At 33.9% G+C, this 20,165-nt stretch overlaps 3 non-coding genes across 3 annotated transcripts; 1 reads left to right on the forward strand and 2 right to left on the reverse strand.

Moving 5' to 3' along the window:
• Positions 1 to 8,892: 8,892 nt before the first annotated feature.
• Positions 8,893 to 8,964, reverse strand: TRNAA-CGC (transfer RNA alanine (anticodon CGC)). The gene has a single exon. It is a non-coding gene; the product is annotated as a tRNA-Ala (tRNA).
• Positions 8,965 to 11,027: 2,063 nt separating this feature from the next.
• On the forward strand, positions 11,028 to 11,099 carry TRNAA-CGC (transfer RNA alanine (anticodon CGC)). Its single transcript has one exon. It is a non-coding gene; the product is annotated as a tRNA-Ala (tRNA).
• Positions 11,100 to 11,605: 506 nt separating this feature from the next.
• TRNAA-CGC (transfer RNA alanine (anticodon CGC)) lies at positions 11,606 to 11,677 on the reverse strand. The gene has a single exon. It is a non-coding gene; the product is annotated as a tRNA-Ala (tRNA).
• Positions 11,678 to 20,165: the final 8,488 nt, after the last annotated feature.

Raw genomic sequence — 20,165 nt, forward strand, 5'->3', positions numbered from 1 at the left:
CGAGTTGAAGTTCACAGAGGCTGCATACGGATTTGTGGAAGACGATGTGAATTGTGGTGTTTAGTCACGTGTTGATATATTCTTGCTCTAGTTTATCTATATATTTTTAATAGTCATTGTCATGATTTATTTACTGTTTGTTTAGACTATGCTATTCAGCCGTTTATATAAGAAAAAGAAAAGGGCTGTTTTAGGGTTTTACCGGCAATTATTCGATTTTTTCTCACCTTTTAAACCTTCATTGGACCTCCACAAATATTACAAGACCAAGATGAGATAAATCCGTTCAGCCGTTAGATAGTTTTAGCGAGACTAACGAACAGCAATTAATTTTTATATATATAAGAAGATTATTTTATAAACTATTATGTAATTTCGTATATAGTAAAAAATTAACAAATATCTAAATAAAAAAACACGATTAAAAATATATACTTATAAGTTCTAATACTGTTGAAGTAAACCGCTAAAACTAAACTGAGTGCAGTATCTTGTTATTTTCTTTTTCTAACATACTGAAAGAACCATCTATTAGTCATGTATTCGCATGGAATGAAAATTATTGCAAAAAAATCAAAGGAAAAAGATACAGAAAAATATTATTTCCATTTGCTTTAACAGTATCTAATTGAAGCAAAGAACGCAAGAATCCTTCGCTTCTACGCTTGGTAAAAGAATTTTTTCATTTGTTTGCATTTTTCCGACAAACGCTTTCTGCGGGTATTTGATGAGACACATTGCAGTGCTAAATGTTAACTCACGGGAAAATATATGTTAGAAAAGAATTAAAATTGTTCTTAAAAAGTTAGAAAATTAATAAGACTCTTTTAAAATCGATACAAAAACTGATGCTAGATACACTCGTTTGATAGTGCACATCATCATCATCATCATCAGCACTTATCTGCCCACTGCTGGGCACAGGCCTTTCCCAATGCCTTCCTAGGCACGCGGTCCTTCGCCTTTCGCATTCCAACGACTGCCCACCGTGCGAACTATATCGTCGGTCCACCTTGACGGAGGACGACCCACGCTCCTGGTTCCCATCCGTGGCCTCCATTCAAAGACATTCCTTCCCCATCTGACATCGCTAGCACGACAGATAACGGCACAAATTTGTGACACATAAATTTGACTTTAGGTTAAGCAGTACAAAATCGCGACACCTAACGTGTGTTGCCTATATTAGTCTATGTTTTTTTAAATTAAGAATTGGTGTGAAATTAAATCTAGTATGAAAATTTAGATCTGTGAGCAAAGAATAAACACAGTACAGAGTACCAACGTCAAATAATAAAAGATAAACTTTGATCGACATATAAACATGAACATTTTACGTTGTCGAAACGTAACAATTTTATTTTCTTGTTACGCGTATCATGAAATGTTCCGTCGGCTGTTATTGGCATCTGTCTGTTTCTCTTCGTTTGTACGTATTTTATGGAAATGATTTTCAATTCCTGTGTAAAATTTAAACATTTTAATTTTTGTATGCAAGTGAATTAATTTAACATATCAGTAATGTAAACAAGCAGTTATCCGCGACGTCGGTCTAGTCGAATGAAAATTAAAAAAAAAACGTTTACGCCCCTTATTTTAATATTTATATGTTTTAACTTTACTTACAACCCACTAAACAATCCAAAAAATAAGGTTTCTTAAAAAATTATTTTTGTCCTCTTTCTTAGAGAAAAAAATTACGTACTAAAGACTACAATTTTCGTTACGATACTTTCACGATTACGCAACTAATCCATTTAAAAATACGTCAATCCTATTTAATAAATCTATGTACATTTTCACGCGTCACATAACAAATAGAGTGAACATTACATTAATTAATATCAAATTAGGTCTCAATGAATTAAATTAGTGCGTGAAATGTAGCAACAATCGTATCACTGCTCTGCTCACATTGTATCATTCAATGATAATAATGTTGCAATTGACATCATTTACATCGCATACTGTATATAACTATCACATATTTTGATACATACTTAATTTGTTATCATGTCAATCATGACGGCTGATAGACATGTATGGCATAGTACATCATCATCAGCTCACTATACGTCCCCACCGAGGGGCTCGGAGCCTACCCTAAGTTAAGGGTGACTAGGCCATAGTCAACCACGTAGGCCCAGTGCGGGTTGGTTGACTTCACACATATCTTTGAATTTCTTCTCAGATATATGCAGGTTGCATCACGATGTTTTCCTTCGCCGTAAGAACGTCGGATCGTCGGTAAATCGGAAATCGAAAAATACATTGATACATGGCGGGATTTGAACCCAGGACCTGCAGATTGCAAGTCAAATGCTTGACCACTGAGCCACCGACGCTCTCGCCGATGGAATAGTACATACTGTGCTGACTTTCCGCTGGGATATGGGCAGGTTGATGATGATGATGATCTAATATGTTTTGATTAAAAGCTATGTGATAACCGTCGCCCACCGATCCTGAATGTTACTCATTTGTTTTGTCCAAGCAAATTGTAAAGATTCAGTAAATTGCTATACTAAATATCACGAACCATTAGGCACATAGTTTCTAATAACAACACGTCACTTTGTCATTTCCAGTACCTTTACCGATTCGCATAAATTACTAAAACGACATTATTCCCTATCGATTGGTGACAAAGATACAAACTATTGGGCTGTCAAGTGCAATCCCTCCACAACGATTACGTAACGAACTTTAAAAATAAATTGAATTTATAATAACTTTGGGTAAGTCACGTGATTGTCGCGCGTCAATTCTATCGCGCAGATCCACAAGGATTGTACGGCAGTTTTTGTTTACATAAACATACTTTCCGACATACACAAAATCCTTTAAAACTATGCTATTAACAAATCCGGACAGTCCTTCCTGAAATTATTAAAACATACTTCTCATTTTTACTAAATAAGTATAGTTCTTAAGTTAAAATTCTATCAAATATTTTATAAATTACAATAGATATATAGTACTGAATGTTTTGGTGAATTGATACATAAATGTTTGTAACCTCTGTCAGGCGTTCGACTGAAGCATTTGAATTCAATGAATATGAAAGCACCAATTGTCTAATGCTCCTGGAATCGAAATGTTCCGGGTTCCAACTACTGCAACTGAACCACTTAAGCCTCTCTCACTAATGGCAAAGGAATTTAAAGCCTACTTTTCTTAGCGGTATAGAATGCTTCATTTCGTTTATTTCATTCACAATCTAATCTTACTAATATTATAAATGCGAATGTTTAGATGGATGGATGTTTGTTAAAAGGTATATATCTCCAAAACGGCTGCAGTCTTGATGAAATTAGGCATTGATCTAGAACATAGCCTAGGTTACTTTTTTTTTCATTCCCGGCGAACGGAGTCGAAAGACGAAAGATTTGATTGCTTTTAAAATTGTAATATTACTAAAACTATTAAAAAAAAATTATTAACAGGCCTTTAGATCAACTTAAGATTATATTTCTAACGATGTTATCAAGCGATGTCAACATAGTACTAGTAAACCATATTTCATTTCCTGATACATAAATTCTTTAGTTTTAGATTTTTACTCGACTTTTCAATAAATTGTTCTACAAACATGAAGAGGTGTTACTATCCCAAATAATCAAACCGCTACCGAATTTTCCAAAATACTCCGACCTCATATTTCATTGAGATTTTTCTTATACATAGAAGATTTAGGTACAAACCCTAGGGAACAGTCACGCACGAATCTACCGCCCGTAAAGATTTACAATGGAGTCACGCAGTGGCGGCAACACGCGCCGACCTCTCAATTATGATCCCAGCGTGACAAGAGCGGGGCAGTGTCACGTGTCACGCATCATGTCACCCAAGCCCGCAGTAACGGACCATGATAACGTCATACGTACGCGCTAAAAAAAGTTTTACTTAATGAAGTTACGAGTTTATTTGCCTAATGGTTTAGGGAACGGACTACGAAAGTTTTGGTCTCTGGTTTGAATCCTGTATTTCAATTGGAATGAATTATTTCTTAGTATAAGCTTGTTTTTGTCCAATGTTTGCATAATATTTTTTAGTTAAGCTTAAAATAAAAACCTTCTCATATTAAATGTATCTTTTTGTCATAAAATATGTATATCACAAATAAAGTTACAATATAAATGCGTTCTTGGAAATGTTCACGAGTGCAGTCTTGTACTTGCGAAATTTTAGTACAATGAAATATACCCGCTTTGTCGCGAGTCCTTATGAATTTATTCATGTATTAAATAGTTTCATCTTAGTGCTGCTGAGTGTAGGATACGAATTTAATATGACGCAATTCATTATCACATTTATTAAGTATTTAGAATTGTTTGAAATACCTTCGTTAACGATAGAAAAAAATCTTATTATCTTAGGAACATTATAAATGCGAATGTTTGGATAGATGGATGTTTTTTAGAAGATGTGTCCAAAACGGTTGCATGGATCTCGCTGGAATTTTGCATAGATGTAGCACAAAATCTAGAAGAGCACATAGGCTACTAATTAATTTCAGCTAGTTAATTTTATAAAATAAATCTGAATAAAATTTGGAACAGTTACATAACACGTTGGTAGCAGTAGTGGTTTTATCTTTCATATAAAACTCAGTAACGAAATACTCAATTTTAGCTAGCTATAGCTAGTATCAATATAAGTAAATTATACATTTCCTCTTAATTACTTAGCTTAATTATTAAATTATTCAAACTTTCGTGAGACATTATACTAAACTGATATATAAACACGGCTAAACACTCACGTATATACGTCCGGTGGCGGCACCGACTAGTTTCGAGCCCATCGGGGGCCCTTCATCAGGATGAGTGGTACTGGTATTATTACGTATGGTATAGTACGCGGACGCGGCCCATCGCTCACTGTGTGCGCGACGGGCCGCGTCCGCGAAATAATACCAGTACCACTCATCCTGATGAAGGGCCCCCGATGGGCTCGAAACTAATCGGTGCCGCCACCGGACGTATATACGTGAGTGTTTAGCCGTGTTTATATATCAGTTTAGCTTAATTATGTCGCTACAATGTATTTGTATTTATCTGCAGTCGTGCGTAAAGCGGAATAATTGAATCGACTAAATTCATGCAACCAATCCAATATTTAACATAGGATTAATTAATTTTTTTAAACATAGTATATTCTAAAATGAAGACTACATTCTATTTTACAAATATAATACAATTTCTTTTTATTCTTCTCGTATAAAAAAACTATCTTTCAATTTTTCGCCGATATGTTCAGTTGCATCATAAAATTTTCCATCAAAGTAAGTGCTTGGGATAAATCTTACTTATATAATCAATGGATGTATGGATGGATGGACGTTTGTTAGAAGATATCCGCAGAACGGCTCAACGGATCTCTATGAAACGTGTTATAGATATAGAACATAGTCTGGAAGAACACATAAACTATACTATAACTACTATAACTTTAATACTGCGCGGAAGAAGTCGCCTACGATAGCTAGTTAATATTAGAAAAAAACACTTTAATGCAAGACGAGGAAAGAACTCGGACCTTTTGATTACAAGTCTAATGCTTAGCCACTCAGCCACCGATGCTCTTAAACATAGATTTAACTTTCAACAGTTGAAAATCCATTGTCCTTGTCAATAATTGTCACTGTACAATTTGACCGCATAGAATGGAAACCTCGTTAACATGACGCAGTTGAATTTACTGAAATCGCTTTAATAAAGGAAATAACCGGATCACTTTGATGAACAGATTGTCGTATTTTGGGCTCATTATTGTGTTTTACTCAGAATTTTATCTCCTACTAGTTGTCGCCCGCGACTCCGTCCGCGTGGATATATAAAAAACTTAATTAGTGTAGCCTACGGGTTCTTTCAGACTATGTTCTATACGTATGCCAAATTTAATCGAGATCCGTTTAGCCGTTCTAGAGATATGTTCAATCATCCATCAATCCATCCACATCACATCCATCTAAACATTCGCATTTATATTAGTAAGTTATATAAAAAACAGCTCTTCAAGGCATACATTCGAAAAAAAATGAATAAATAGTATCCTATAGTATGTCCGTCTCCTCTCTAAGCTACCTCCAAAGCAATTTTCAGCCATATCGGTAAAGTCGTTCTTGAGTTACAAATAGTGTAACTAACACGACTTTCTTTTATATATGTAGATTCGAAGTTATTTTAATAAATAAAAGCTAAGTGAAGAATTTTTTTCTAATAATATTATAGAATATTTTACATGTATAAATTTTTTTTGAATACATTGAAGGCAGAGCCGAATGCATAATAAATATATATATTGAGACAGTAACACGGGCCATATCGAGACTGCGAAAAGATAAAAATATAACTTTAGGGAAAGTACAAGTCGTTTCGTAACATTTTTATATTTTCATAATATTTTAAATTTCGAAGGCTTGTCTAAATAAGAATTTGTATTTGTGCAAATAATAAGACTCCTTTTGGAAGCATTACCGATGTTATGCTTATTTTAAGTTAAAAATGAACAAAAAATATCTTTAGTTTTTATGATCTTTAGAATGTTTTCGCTATTATTATTTTACGAGATGAATATAGTCCTGAGATTTTACTAAGAGGTTAAACTTATCACGTCCAGTAAGAATGGTGCTGTTATAGCTGTAGTTTATCCAGTAAATGCAACTTGGCATAGAAAATGAAAATGAGAGCGTCGGTGGCTCAGTGGTCAAGTACTTGACTTGCAATCTGCGGGTCCTGGGTTCGAATCCCGCCATGTACCAATGTGTTTTTCGATTTCCGATTTACATATGTACATCTATCCGATGTTCTTACGGTGAAGGAAAACATCGTGATGCAACCTGCACATATCTGAAAAGTAATTCAAAGATATGTGTGAAGTCAACCAACCCGCACTTGGCCAGCGTGGTTGACTATGGCCTAATCACCCTTAACTTAGGGTAGGCTCCGAGACCCTCGGTGGGGACGTATAGTGAGCTGATGATGATGATGATAGAAAATGACACAAAAGACATGACATGACAAGGTAAGTTCAAACCGACAAGGCTAGGGGATATTTGTACCATCATATTATCGTTTTCTTGTGCCATACATATTTATATCCCTAGATAACTTATCGCACTATAATGCAGCTTATGCATTGTCAAATAATTCTCTTTGACAGTTGAATTACTTAGAAGTAATCATCCGACTGCTCTCAGGCTGAGCTAATGGTCCTTTGAGCCGGATAGCACGAACAATCGGCTGCCACACCGCAAGAGAAGCATTAAATCCATTCAGCTGCGACATAACAGCTTAGTCTAGATATAGTCCACTCATCTAGTCGAATAGTTAAAGTATTACAGAAAATTAAAGCACTCGAATCGATTAACCAAGTAGTTGACTGTTAACAACACTCCTGCCATGGCTTACAGTGGGTTTTTGAGAACAACAACTCTGTTGAAACATATTGTTATCTCTGCTTTGTCAAAGATGACAGAGATATGTTTTATTCAGCGATTTTTAGTCACAGAAACCCACGGTAAATGCATATACAATATATATTTCAAATACTAATAATTTAAGCTTGCACGTTGCCAATGTTCTAAACCAATAAGTAAGGAATCACATTAAATGCGCCTCCTTTTGAAACTAATAACAAAATTAATTAAACATTTATGTTTAGGAACAAGTTAAGTTTTTTTGGACTAGCTTTTATAATACTCGTTTCAAAATATTGACCGCCAGTACATAAAAGATTGCTTTTATTGTAGGTCTACTTAATATGATTCCGCTGTCAAGATATATCGCTATCTCTATTTTTTTAAAGTGATGAGAAGGATGACGATATGTTTTTAACGAGTGTTTCCCTAGTGGAAGCAGACGGTAATATTTGTATGCGAATGTATCACAAACATTTGATTAAATCGCAAAGTAAATGAAAACAAAACATTATTGGAAATGCGAAGCGATACATTTGTTTACACACGGATGATAATGTTATAAGAAAATATAGAAAAAGTAATATCGTTATAATATTTTCAACTCAAATACAAAAGCTTCAAGTCAAGGTCAATATTTATTAAGTTGAGACAAAGCTTTATTTTGTACTTTGACACTTTTGTTTTCCACTTTTAATTTGTTTTTATTATTAACTAGCACTCGCCTGCGATTCCCTCCTAGCGAAATTAAAAAAAGCCTATGTGTACCTCTAGACTATGCGGAATTTCATCGAAAACCATGCAGCCGTTCTGAACATACCTTCTAACAAACATCCATCCAAACATTCGCATTTTTAATATTAGTAAGATATACATATCTAATTGTCAATTGTTAATATAGAAATGTTAAAGAAACCATGGTAAAAATGTTCTAAATAAAAAATATTGAAGGATTACTTTTCAAAATTAGTAATGATACCATTTGAAACATATTTTTAGCATTTTTTTTACATTTTACAAAGCAAAATTAAAATACAAAACACTAATATACCTTAATAACACTAGCAGTTGGAAACAAAAAATTAAATTTGTTCCAAAGCTTTCAGTAAGAGCATTTTATGACAAAAACTTTGTGACAACTGCAGTTATTTTTAATTAAAATAACAGGTTTTTAATGGAAATGTTACTTTATCTGATGTGTGTTTTAGTTAAAAATGTTTCATATTTTTATTTACTAAAATCGTAAAATACATTCGGGCATAAAAACCAGACTTACTTGTTTGCTTTTCATCATTATTCTGTTTACGTAATAGCAAAATGTTAAACATAAATATCTTAATTACTTCTATCCATATCAAGAATTTGTTTATTAAAAAATATTTTCTTAATGATAAATTTCTTTCATATTTTAGAAATAATTCTTCATTAATCACTATTTCTGAATTGCAAAAAAAAAAACAAAATAAATTTGGAGGTGCTGGGATTTGAACCCAGGACTTTCAGCATGCGAAGCAGACACTCTACCGCTGAGTTACACCCCCTGTGTCAGTATCGCCGAAATTTGTTATCAAGTTTTTGAAGAAGTCGACTCCTCTAATATACATTTAATAATCAATCTATATACATCTACATTACGTCAACCTTGGCCCAAACATTACCAATTAAGGAGCCAAGGATTTCCCTTATGAAATTAAATTAAGAATAAACAAAGAGTTTTACTTACCTTACACTATGTCTGCGTTGTGTTATAATTATGAGTATACTATAGTTAAAAGTCTTTATTTGGTACAACTATTAGGACAATATTACATATTACGTCTATTCTCTATATTTTAGTAATATTAAGAAAAAAATCCGAAAATGTACCAGTGTATTGACGCAACACTAACCATACTAAAATGTCGTCCCCTTACTATTTATTTCTGGAACTGGAATTTGTAAAAAAAAGCACGCCATTCTCGTCAAAGGATTCTAACTAATACTGTCTAAAAGTAATAATGTTAGTTAATATTGATGGTTAGTTCGATAATCAATCCGCAAGTCAGAAACCACCCTGATTAAACTTATGTCATAACAACTGCCCTCACAAATTGACCCTTTTGTTGTTGAGTCAATCAATTGAGAGCCGCGCCGATACATTGACCTGAAACTAACTGGTAATATTGTGAAGCTCACACCTTATGTATTATGCAATCAGAATGTATATATAATAGCATATATATATTACTTACATGTCTTTGTTATGTAGATTATCTATGACTTATCGATGGTTTCTGAGACCAAAATATCTGTATTAAAAAATACCATCATCCCTGTCTTTGACAAAACGATTATTTTAGTCTCAGAAATCAACGGTTACTTGAATGATTAATTTTCAAGTTAAGGTAAGTGTAAATTTATTTACAAGAATGAATTTATTAAATACAGCATTTGCACATACATACTAAAATAATTAAGTTATATAAAGTACTAGCGGACCCAACAGACGTTGTCCTGTCTACACGTCTTTAATTTGAATAAATTAATATGAAGTTAATATTTGATGAAAATTGTGAATCTTAACCATTCCCAGATCCCCTTTAACACACACAAAAAATTTCATCAAAATCGGTCCAGTCGTTTGAGAGAAGTTCAGTGACATACACACTCACAGAAGAATTATATATATAAAGATTAGGTGAAACCAGTAACTGTACATTTGACATGCGTTTAACTTAAACTTAAGTTCATAACTTAGCTTGTAGCTATAAACTTACGAAGCTACCGCGTCAAATAAGCGTTGCAACTAAGATTAATATAAGTTCGAAATGTCTTAACCAAATAGCACTCTGAGTTATATATGTTGACTAAATCTTGTATTTATTTATAATCTAGCTGTCGCCCGCGACTCCGTCCGCGCGAAATTAAAAAACAAACATAATAAGTAGCCTATGTGTTCTTCCAGACTATGTTCTACATGTATGCTAAATTTCATTGATATCCATTCAGCCGTTCTGGAGATACGAAAGTGTCTATATAATGATTTGACGCTGATGAATACCGGAATTACAATTTAATCTTACTTCTTATCTTACTAATATTATAAAAGCGAAAGTTTAGATGGATGGATGTTTGTTTGAAGGTATCTCCGGAACGGATCAACGGATCTCGCTGAAATTTGGCACAGATGTAGTAGAACATAGTCTGAAAGAACATAGGTTAAAAATCCTAATGTTTATATTTAATCCGCGCAGACGGAATCGCGGGCGACAGCTAGTTATACATATTATTTGCTATTGTTTCAGTTAAATATAGAATCAACATATAATACCTTTGTACCCTTTACAATTTACGAGTAGAGCGACGCAAGCGGCCAAATGTGGTACTACAGGATACATGTGACAGATGTCCTTCAGAAAGTCCTTTATTGAAATGTTCTGTCGTGTGTTCTTACAAAGCATATTGTATTACTTACGACATGTTATTAAATTCTATTATTAACAAGCGAAAGTTCACAAAAACGGACACCCTATGTCACATATCTGGGTTAATTAGGAACCAGGTAAAGTCAAATTATTAAGTGTAGTTAAGGATTAAGTGACTTAAATTCGTCGTAATCGTCATCGGGGGTGTAACTCAGCGGTAGAGTGTCTGCTTCGCATGCTGAAAGTCCTGGGTTCAAATCCCAGCACCTCCACAGATATCTTTTTTACAAATACACTTTATATTTTTGTCGACAAAAATATATTAAGTGTGCAAATAGAATTTAAAAATTTCCTACGTTACCTAAAAATATTTTGTTATAACTTATCCATAGGAAAGACGAGGTTTATAACAACAAAATCTCTTAAATTTCACAATACTTGTTGTAATTTCATTAATTTGGTTAATTGATAGTAGGATATAAATAAACAACTCTTTTACTAGTTTTAAACGAACACCAATCACAAGGCTTCGCAAACATGTAGCGTAAATTGTGTTACACCGCCGCGCCACGGAGGCAATTACGTGAGATCTACTTTTAATGAATAAGTGAAAGGCCAACGAATGTAGGCTCGAATATAGAATGTTAAATACGCACTCGCACTCCACAATATCACAACAAATGTACAAAATAACTTTGAACCTCTACTGTCAAAATATTAGTACAAAAACATTCAACACAATACTTTCGCAAAAATGAAAAATACCAAAAAAAGTACTTGGAGGTGCTGGGATTTGAACCCAGGACTTTCAGCATGCGAAGCAGACACTCTACCACTGAGTTACACCCCCTGATACATTAGCCTGCGAAAAAGCTTTTAATACATGTATATATGTAAATCTATGTGCGAGTACGTTTTACATTCACCTTTTTAACTTATTGCAAAAACTTACTTTCGCACGTTTTAAGGTTACTTAAACACTCGGTTTATTAAGAGAATTCTACACTAAGGGGCCATTCAAAGTAAACGAAGTTTTTGGAGAAATACAAAGGAAACATATGAGATGCAGTGATACGTAAAACCACGTACACAGTTCGTGGCAACAGATGTCTCATATTGAAATGTTAACCAACATTCCCATCACAAAATAATATTACGTTTTTTCCTTGAAATAAGAAGGAAATTGTCTTAAGGAAAAGAAAATTATATTTATCATATATTAGGTGACCTATTGGCAATATTCAAAACAAAACTGAATCATTTCTGTTTGGTTGTAATTTTTAAAAACCCAATCACTAATTCAAAGTTTCATAAAAAAAAAATCATTATAAATCATCTTATCGGCTACGCTCTATTTCTCTATTCAAAATTAAATTACAAAATATTGAATAGCAAAACAAATACAAGTGGGTTGTTAATTAATTAAAAAAATAGAAGTTGTTAATCAATTGGAGTAGAGTCGGACAGCGCGGCCGCGACCCACATTCAGCAAGTTATGAACTCCTAGTACAAATAACAAGAGTCGATTCTCAAATAATCAAGTAACTAGACAACAAAGTAATCTCCTACTAAACAAGTTACATCGATATGCCAAATATGTACTGTCAAGGAAGATTATTTACTATCCACGGTGAAATTTCATTTAAAAAGCAACTACAAATCATCAACATTTTGTTTTAGACGGTGATAAGTTCTCAACCTTTCAGCCTTCTTGAGATTAAATATTTTTATATTATAAGGTGGCAAACGAAAAATTGGCAACCTGTATTCGCCGAAATTGCGAAGCAACCGCTGCTCATAGACATTCAATCCTTTTATCAACCGAGAAGGAGACGGACAGAGAGAGAATATTAACTTATTACCTACCATTGATGTCAAAGTAAGTGTTTCTACTTTTAATAGATTCTTATCCCTTAAATAAGAAGAAGATTCCTTTAATAATTACATATTTTACGTATCTAAAATAATCCAATACTTGGGTAATAAATCGACGCCGCGTTTTTATCGGATGGTTCGGCATCGGCGCGCGTGCTGGCGCATACTAATCCATCGGAAGCGTTTTAAAAATAAAAGAACAGACTTTATTGATAGCCGTGGAAGGGAAAGGAATATCCAAGTATGCTAATTTACAGCGGAAATATCCTGATTATCCTAACTGACTTTACAAGAACGTTGCTGAATAAGATCGATTGTGTTACATAATAAACAGTAGAAAGATAATGAAGAAAGTTTAGTTTTAAAACCAGAATCCGATTAAGTGTGAAGGTCAAATGACATAACGCTTATACAAGAAATCTGTACAAATGACTCAGTCTTTATAGCTCATAAAATCTTTCATAATATGGCAACGACTAAGAGAGAGAGAAAATAAAACACTTTAGTTATAATTTGTTGTACTGTGTTTAATATAAATAATCGCAACATATCTGTAAACAATCAAAAAATCACTCTTCAAAATTACTGAAGCTACAATCAACAGTTTGGCGCTCATACGTTAGTTGAGTTGGATTTTGCCTATTTTATTTTCTGTGTAAACAATCCTTCTGTTTCTTCTTCTTGAAATTTTAATGATTGTAGAAATTTATACTGTTGCGTTTTTTTCTTTTACAGTTTTTTAAAGTTTAGTTTAGCATAACTGTTGTATGTAATAGCAAAGTGAAAGACACTCGATAGTTTCTCAGCAAATCGCCCGCACTTACCCGAAGCTCGTGGCTGCGCATATTAATCTAACATTACCTCTTAAAAGTGTAGATGCACCCCCTCTTCAAATTGAATAAAAGTTTATCAAACCTTTGCTATACAATTTACATTTCTATCGATCGATCCGTTTAGAAGTAGCCTTCCTGGAGGTTACCTGTGCGTTCCTTAACAGATCCCGGAACTATCTCCAGTCCAGATGACATCGAGTGGGTCAGTCAAGGCACAAATAACCCGTTTCCTTCCAAAAAAACAAGGCACCCTCGATACCAAAAATGCACTAGGAAGTTACAATAAAACAGATGACAAGGAATCGGAAATATACCATAAAAATATCTGGGAAAAACTTAACACTATTTCTGGATCAGTTGGATAACGAATAAATGAAAATGATGGACAGTTACGAAATGCTTATGGAATTGATAAAAGCGGTCAAAAGACCTTACTAAAAGTTCCTTACCTCTCACCTTCCTTTGTGCAAAAGTAAAATCTATGATCGTCACGTACAACTCTTTGCCCCGCGATTTGCAGCGAGGTCACGCAGCGATGCCCTCACGCACCGACTACCTAATTATTACAAGCGCCGTGAAGCTGCGACCAAATTAGTACAAGAAGTGATTTCTTGCTTAAATAAAATTCTGTTTGATCGTTATTATGAATTCCAATCGGCTTGTACCAGTACTCTTTTGAATTCGGAAGCGATTACGATATGAATTTGGTCTATCTACGCAAGGCAATGTAAATCTTCGGACTCAACAACTTTTCTCACGATGAGCTTGACGAGTAGCGACTGGCTTTCACGATGACAGATGGAGATTTCGACGACTCGTGCTATAACCAAACCTCTTTGACATTGTTTTAGTAAAGTCTCTTAACGACTTAAATCGTGCGGTTTCGAAGATTTACGTTGTTTTTTGTGGAGAGCCTTACCTTTCTGTGATTTATTGACGAAAAATGAAAGATTGCTAGAAAAATAAACACAGTACATACGTAAAAAGAATTAAAGAGGCATTTTTGTCTGCGTTCAATTTTTAAAGCGCTTTCACCGCGCGATTAAATACACAACTAGCAGACTATTGGCAATTTTGAAAGTAGTTGAAGCGGTAAATAAATATTTGTTTAATGCAATTAATGGATTCGATGCGATCACTATGTCTCCCTGTAGATTTTAACTGCCAATTTAGAAGTTCATGAAATGGACTCTATGCCAAATGCTTACACGGTTACATTCATGGAAAAAAAATCAAACAAAATGCACTAAAAATTACCAAAATTATGTCATGAATACCCTCGAAAGTTCTTTCCCCTTTTTAGTAATATGTCTATATTAAACAATTATAGATATTTCAGAGTCACCATTTTTTATCTGAGATGTCTTAAACCTACTAAGGTTTAGGAAGTTAACATAAGCCGAAACCAACTTCTTCTAAAAAGGGGCTAATTCATACCTCGAATTTATGTTATACATGGTGATTTGTTTAGCAAACTTACATTTTCAGGTTTTCTTTTATAAATAAATGTAAATCAAGAACAACGAAGAAACTACAGGATGTGAAAAATATCAGATATCGCGGGAGATAAAGTTACAAAGTCAGGAAGTTTCACAAAACATGTGAAGACATTGTATGATATATTTATCAACGTACAAGCATGTCGGGAGATGTCAATTAATCATATGACGGAAATAAAACGATGAATTCAGAAAAAAATATAATAACCACATTTAATGCAACTTCAACGTGGTAAAACTACGCAGCAGCGACTATGGATTTTTAATAATAAAATAGCGCTTGACTACAATCTCACTTGACGTTAAGTCCTTATGTGTTCGAAAGAAATCGCTACTTTAGTAAAAACAATCTTGAAGTCACTTAAGTTATAGGTGAAGAAACACTAACGCCGGCAACTTAGCGTTTCAAGACTGCCAGTATTCAAATGATTCCGAACCTCATCCTTATCATGTTTACTAATAGCACAATTTTCTTTATAACAATATTTACGAGGTTCTCTCCTCGACGTAGTAAACTACGCCTTGAAGGTATTAACGCCGCGGCCCGCGCGGAACACATCTTAAAGAAAGTACTTCGGCAGAGTGCAGAGGTTATGAATATTTCATATCTGGTAAAAGCCGCCTTCATCAAATAAAGACTTTGTAAACGAAGTTAAATGGTTTTGTAAAAGTCTGACGTTAAGTTGCGGCCACTAAAACTGCGATTCAATATAGTGTTCCAATTTTAAATCAAATATTCTTACTGTAAGATTCGCAATAAACTTATGAAGGTGACAAAAATTGTATAACAGTGGGTTTCAGAGTAAAATCCCCGTTTAAAACATATTGTTATCTCTGTTTTGTGAAAGATAAATGATGAGGATGACGATATGTTTTATGCAGAAATTTTTGTCTCAGAAACCAATGGTTAGTCATTTCGATAGCACGATTCTCCCCGTTACGGTGGCACTGGTTCCGTTGGTCGTAATTAAAACGAAGCAAACAAAAACAAAAATATTAGTTTGCTGTACTAAAACTTTGTCACTTTATTGTTTATCTCTGTTTTCCTGGCCCCACCCGGCACATCAGTTAGGACGTAATACAATTACTAGTTTATGAGTCTGAAGCATCTCGTTGCGGCCTCTCGAAGAACGGAAAATTCACAACCAAAAAATTGGTACCTATACATATAATTTTTTAAAGTGCTTGGTAATATTGTTATCCTACATTTAGCAAATGTTAATATTTATAATATAGTATAGTTAAATATATTTCAAGACTTGTCGGACGTAAGACGCACGACCGGAGTCGCGGGCGACATCTAAGTCGTCCGCGACTTTGCCTAACTGCTCTTCCAGACTATGTTCTAGATTAATACCAAATTTCAGTGAGCACTAATTTTGGAGATACCTTCTAAAAACATTCATCTATCCATCCATCGATCCAAACATTCGCATTTATAATATTAGTAAGAATTAAGATTAATTTAATCAAAAGAAAAACTAGTTGAAATGACAACATGTTGAATTTAGCATCTATCAATCTGTCATTTGGCAGTTGTCAGCCGCCATGTTGCCGCCGCCATATTTGCCGCGTCATCTGACAGCGTCGGTAACCGAGTGGAAGACGAATGATGGATTATCGAATGCGGAAAATCGTTAATAATGTTTTATCGTTTATTTATCGATGTAGTTCTCTCGTTTCAGTTTACTTTTATTAAGATAAAATATCTTTAGTTGACTTAAGGGCAAGAAAAAGCTGTACGATGTTCTTTTTCAATAAAAATACGAATCTCTGTTAACAATATTATACTACGAATAAATTTATTTGTAACGTAGCATTATATTGTGTTGCAACTTTAAAATTTCGAATCTTTTAATATTTATAACTGGAGTTGCACACCTTAATTTTTGGTACGTGATGCTGGCTGGTTAGAATATATTGTGCGACAATCCAGTAGCAGCATACAAAAGGTGCCTCTATACTGCAGCTACGTGAGCGAGGTTGGTGCACCGCTCTGGGATGAGCTCACACGCGTCAGCAATCGTCTTACGTGACCTTATACAGCCACTGTTTGTTTGCAAAACGAGGGTCGTTTATATGCAGTAGCAAGGTACTGCGCCTGTGAAAATAAAATAGCAATAAAATAAATCACCTTTGCAATAAAAACTGCTAAATTCTTATATGGAGAAACGTCAGTACAAAGAAAATATAATCTACATAACTACTACTTAATATTATTTATTATTTCCTTAAATAAGATCATGTAATAAATATAGCTCTTAAAATGATATTATTTTATTTTATAAGAGATGAAATTGAATTCCGCGCCACTGGGAGTGGGGCCGGGTACACCCGGGTATACCAGCTTGAAGCGGGGCCGGGTGTAGCCGGATATAACCAGATATAACCAGTTATCGGATGCAATTGACGTGAGACGGATCATCAACGTGATTGCACGTCATGTTCACAACTTCATTCAAGCGCGGTTGCTATTTAGTGGTTCTATACAATATTTGTTACTCATTTGGAAGCCTAAATATTGAAAACTATCCGTCGTCCGCGACTCTGTCCGAGCAAAATTTAAAAAAAGGTGGCGTCTGTGTTATTCCAGACATTGTTCTACATCTGTGGCAAATTTCAACAAGATCCATGCGGCCGCTTTTGAGGTAACTTCTAACAAACAAACATCCGTTCATCCAAACATTCGCATTTATAATATTAGTAAAATATATTATTAAACTCGAATCGCATTTCCTATTATGATAATAATGGAAATGTTCTGATAATGGAAATAATCGGTTTTGGTGGTTAAGGACAACTCACTTAATCATATTTTAGAAACAAGCAGTGAGTTAAATTCTTTTAAATCGTATTGTATTAATTTCAAACAGATTGCCTACGTTGTTGTAAAATTTTCCACAAGAATGTATTAAGACTAGAACAATATTACCTTTTTCAAATAAAACATATAACACAATGTTTTAAATTAATTGATAAAAGCGGGGATTGGCCGAGGAGCCGATACGTAACTCAGTGTCACAGACAGACGAGTAAACAAGACTACACTGTAACTGATCTGACCTAGTTAGCGGAGAGTAAAATCTAAGTGCTCACAATATAAGATTCTAGACTTAAATAGTTTACTTTAAATTAAATATAATCTTAATAACATCGTGCACAAAATAGTTTTTCAAATACGTATGTATATAATTATTTGTGAACTAGCTGTCGCCCGTGACTCTGTCCGGCGGAATAAAAAGCTTAATTAATAGTGTACGTATTCTTTCAGATAAAAAAAAATGTTTATAAAAATTGCATAATTTTACAAAAAACAACTACCGAACAGATTTCTTAAACTTAATTGTTTTAACTTTATTACAGTTATGGTTACATATTAGTTATATATAACGACATACAAATGAATATCATATGCTGATATATATAATAATATAACATAATTCTATGCAAAATTGAATCAACAATCAATTTCATTAATAACTATCAATTATCGCCTCACCAATTATGATCGGAAGCACTTAGACTGATTTGATTGGATATTTTAAGCTTCCTGTTTAATAATATTATATGTATTGTTTTCCAATGTGTGGTCACACAATTGCGCCAAATTGAAATCCCACCTACTACCTATGACGCGGAGCTTGTACTGTGTTTTGACTATGATTGCTACAGTCAATATCCATAGGTATAACATCTGTATTACAATATACCCATCCCTGTTATTCTTTTTTGAAAAAACAAAGATAGAGAGTGTTCTAATACAACTGTAATGCCAATTGAAATTTACGCTTAGTCGCCTGTGACTTCGTACGCGTGAAATTAAAAAAAAGTTAAAAGGTAGCCTAGGTGTTTTTCCAGACTATGTTCTATATGTGTGCTAAATTTCATCAAAATCCGTTGAGCCATTACGGAGATACTTTGAAACATCCATCCATCTAAACATTCACATTTATAATATTAGTAAGAAAATAAGCAATTTAATAGCATTCCATGAAACGATTTTTGACGAAAGAGCATCCAACAATGTAGCGTGATGATTCTAAATTTAGTTTCAAGCGGCCATAACGCAATTTTTGACGTCAAACGTAAGTAAGTATTAGTAAGATGTAATTAAATACAAGAGAAGTTTTGTCATCTGTATCGCATGTGAAGTCTATATGTACTTTAATATTAAAATACTCACAAGGGAAGCCTCGTCCAATATGGCGCGTGTCGAATGTCGTCACACGTGACGTCACTCTTGTCAATGCAACGTCCCTTGTGAATATTGAGTTACGCTGCCATTGTAAAATGACTTCGACTCACTTCTGATATTACCTATATAGGTATACCAATATTGCTTTTTTAATATTGAATTAAATACTTAATGAAAATATTTATGTATATTAAAAGTTTAGTAGTTGAAGGTTCCTGTAACTTCACGGTTAACGCGTATTTTGGTTAAAGTTAGGAGACAGATCTCTCTAGACAACCCAACTTAACGAAGAATCAAAGCAACCCTTTATGTTTCTGACGTTCTCTGCCAACGACACTAAACCATGTAGTAGGACAATGACAAAACTGGAATTATTGTTACATTGTAATTTCCATCCTGGAATATGTACGAAAGGAACAAACGGATCTATCTCTCATATAAAAATATATTGTCATCCATATCATTAGCGCTGAAAAAATTGAGACAACAACATGTAAGCTTAAGCCTAATGTTAAGGTAAATTCTTGCAGTAAGTTAAGTATCATTATTTTTTAAGATTATACTGTATTATAATATTAGGTATAGAGAGATCGTTTGTGGACTTGTACTAGAAAGTATATTAAGTAAGGTCATCGCGTACATAATTCGCTTGCACTCCGCGCCCGTCTCTGCCGACCCGTAAACTATTAATCATATTATGCAAAGCTTGAGAGTGCTGTTGGTTTTATAAAATAGTTACTTAAATGTTGCTACAAAAGTTTTTATTTTTCTTTTGCCATTTATAAGATGAAACATAAAAAACAAATTCTAGACTAATTAAACAAATTTTAAACAAATTCAAACAGTCTAGAGACTTACAATTGTTATTCGCATTTGAGTAACTATGCATTAGTGGAAAAGGAGTTTTAATGGAACTTTTATAGTTATTTATAGCGT

Source organism: Papilio xuthus, unplaced genomic scaffold, assembly GCF_000836235.2.
Source record: "Papilio xuthus unplaced genomic scaffold, Pxut_1.1 DF826945.1, whole genome shotgun sequence".
NCBI classification, from domain to species: Eukaryota; Metazoa; Arthropoda; class Insecta; order Lepidoptera; family Papilionidae; genus Papilio; species Papilio xuthus.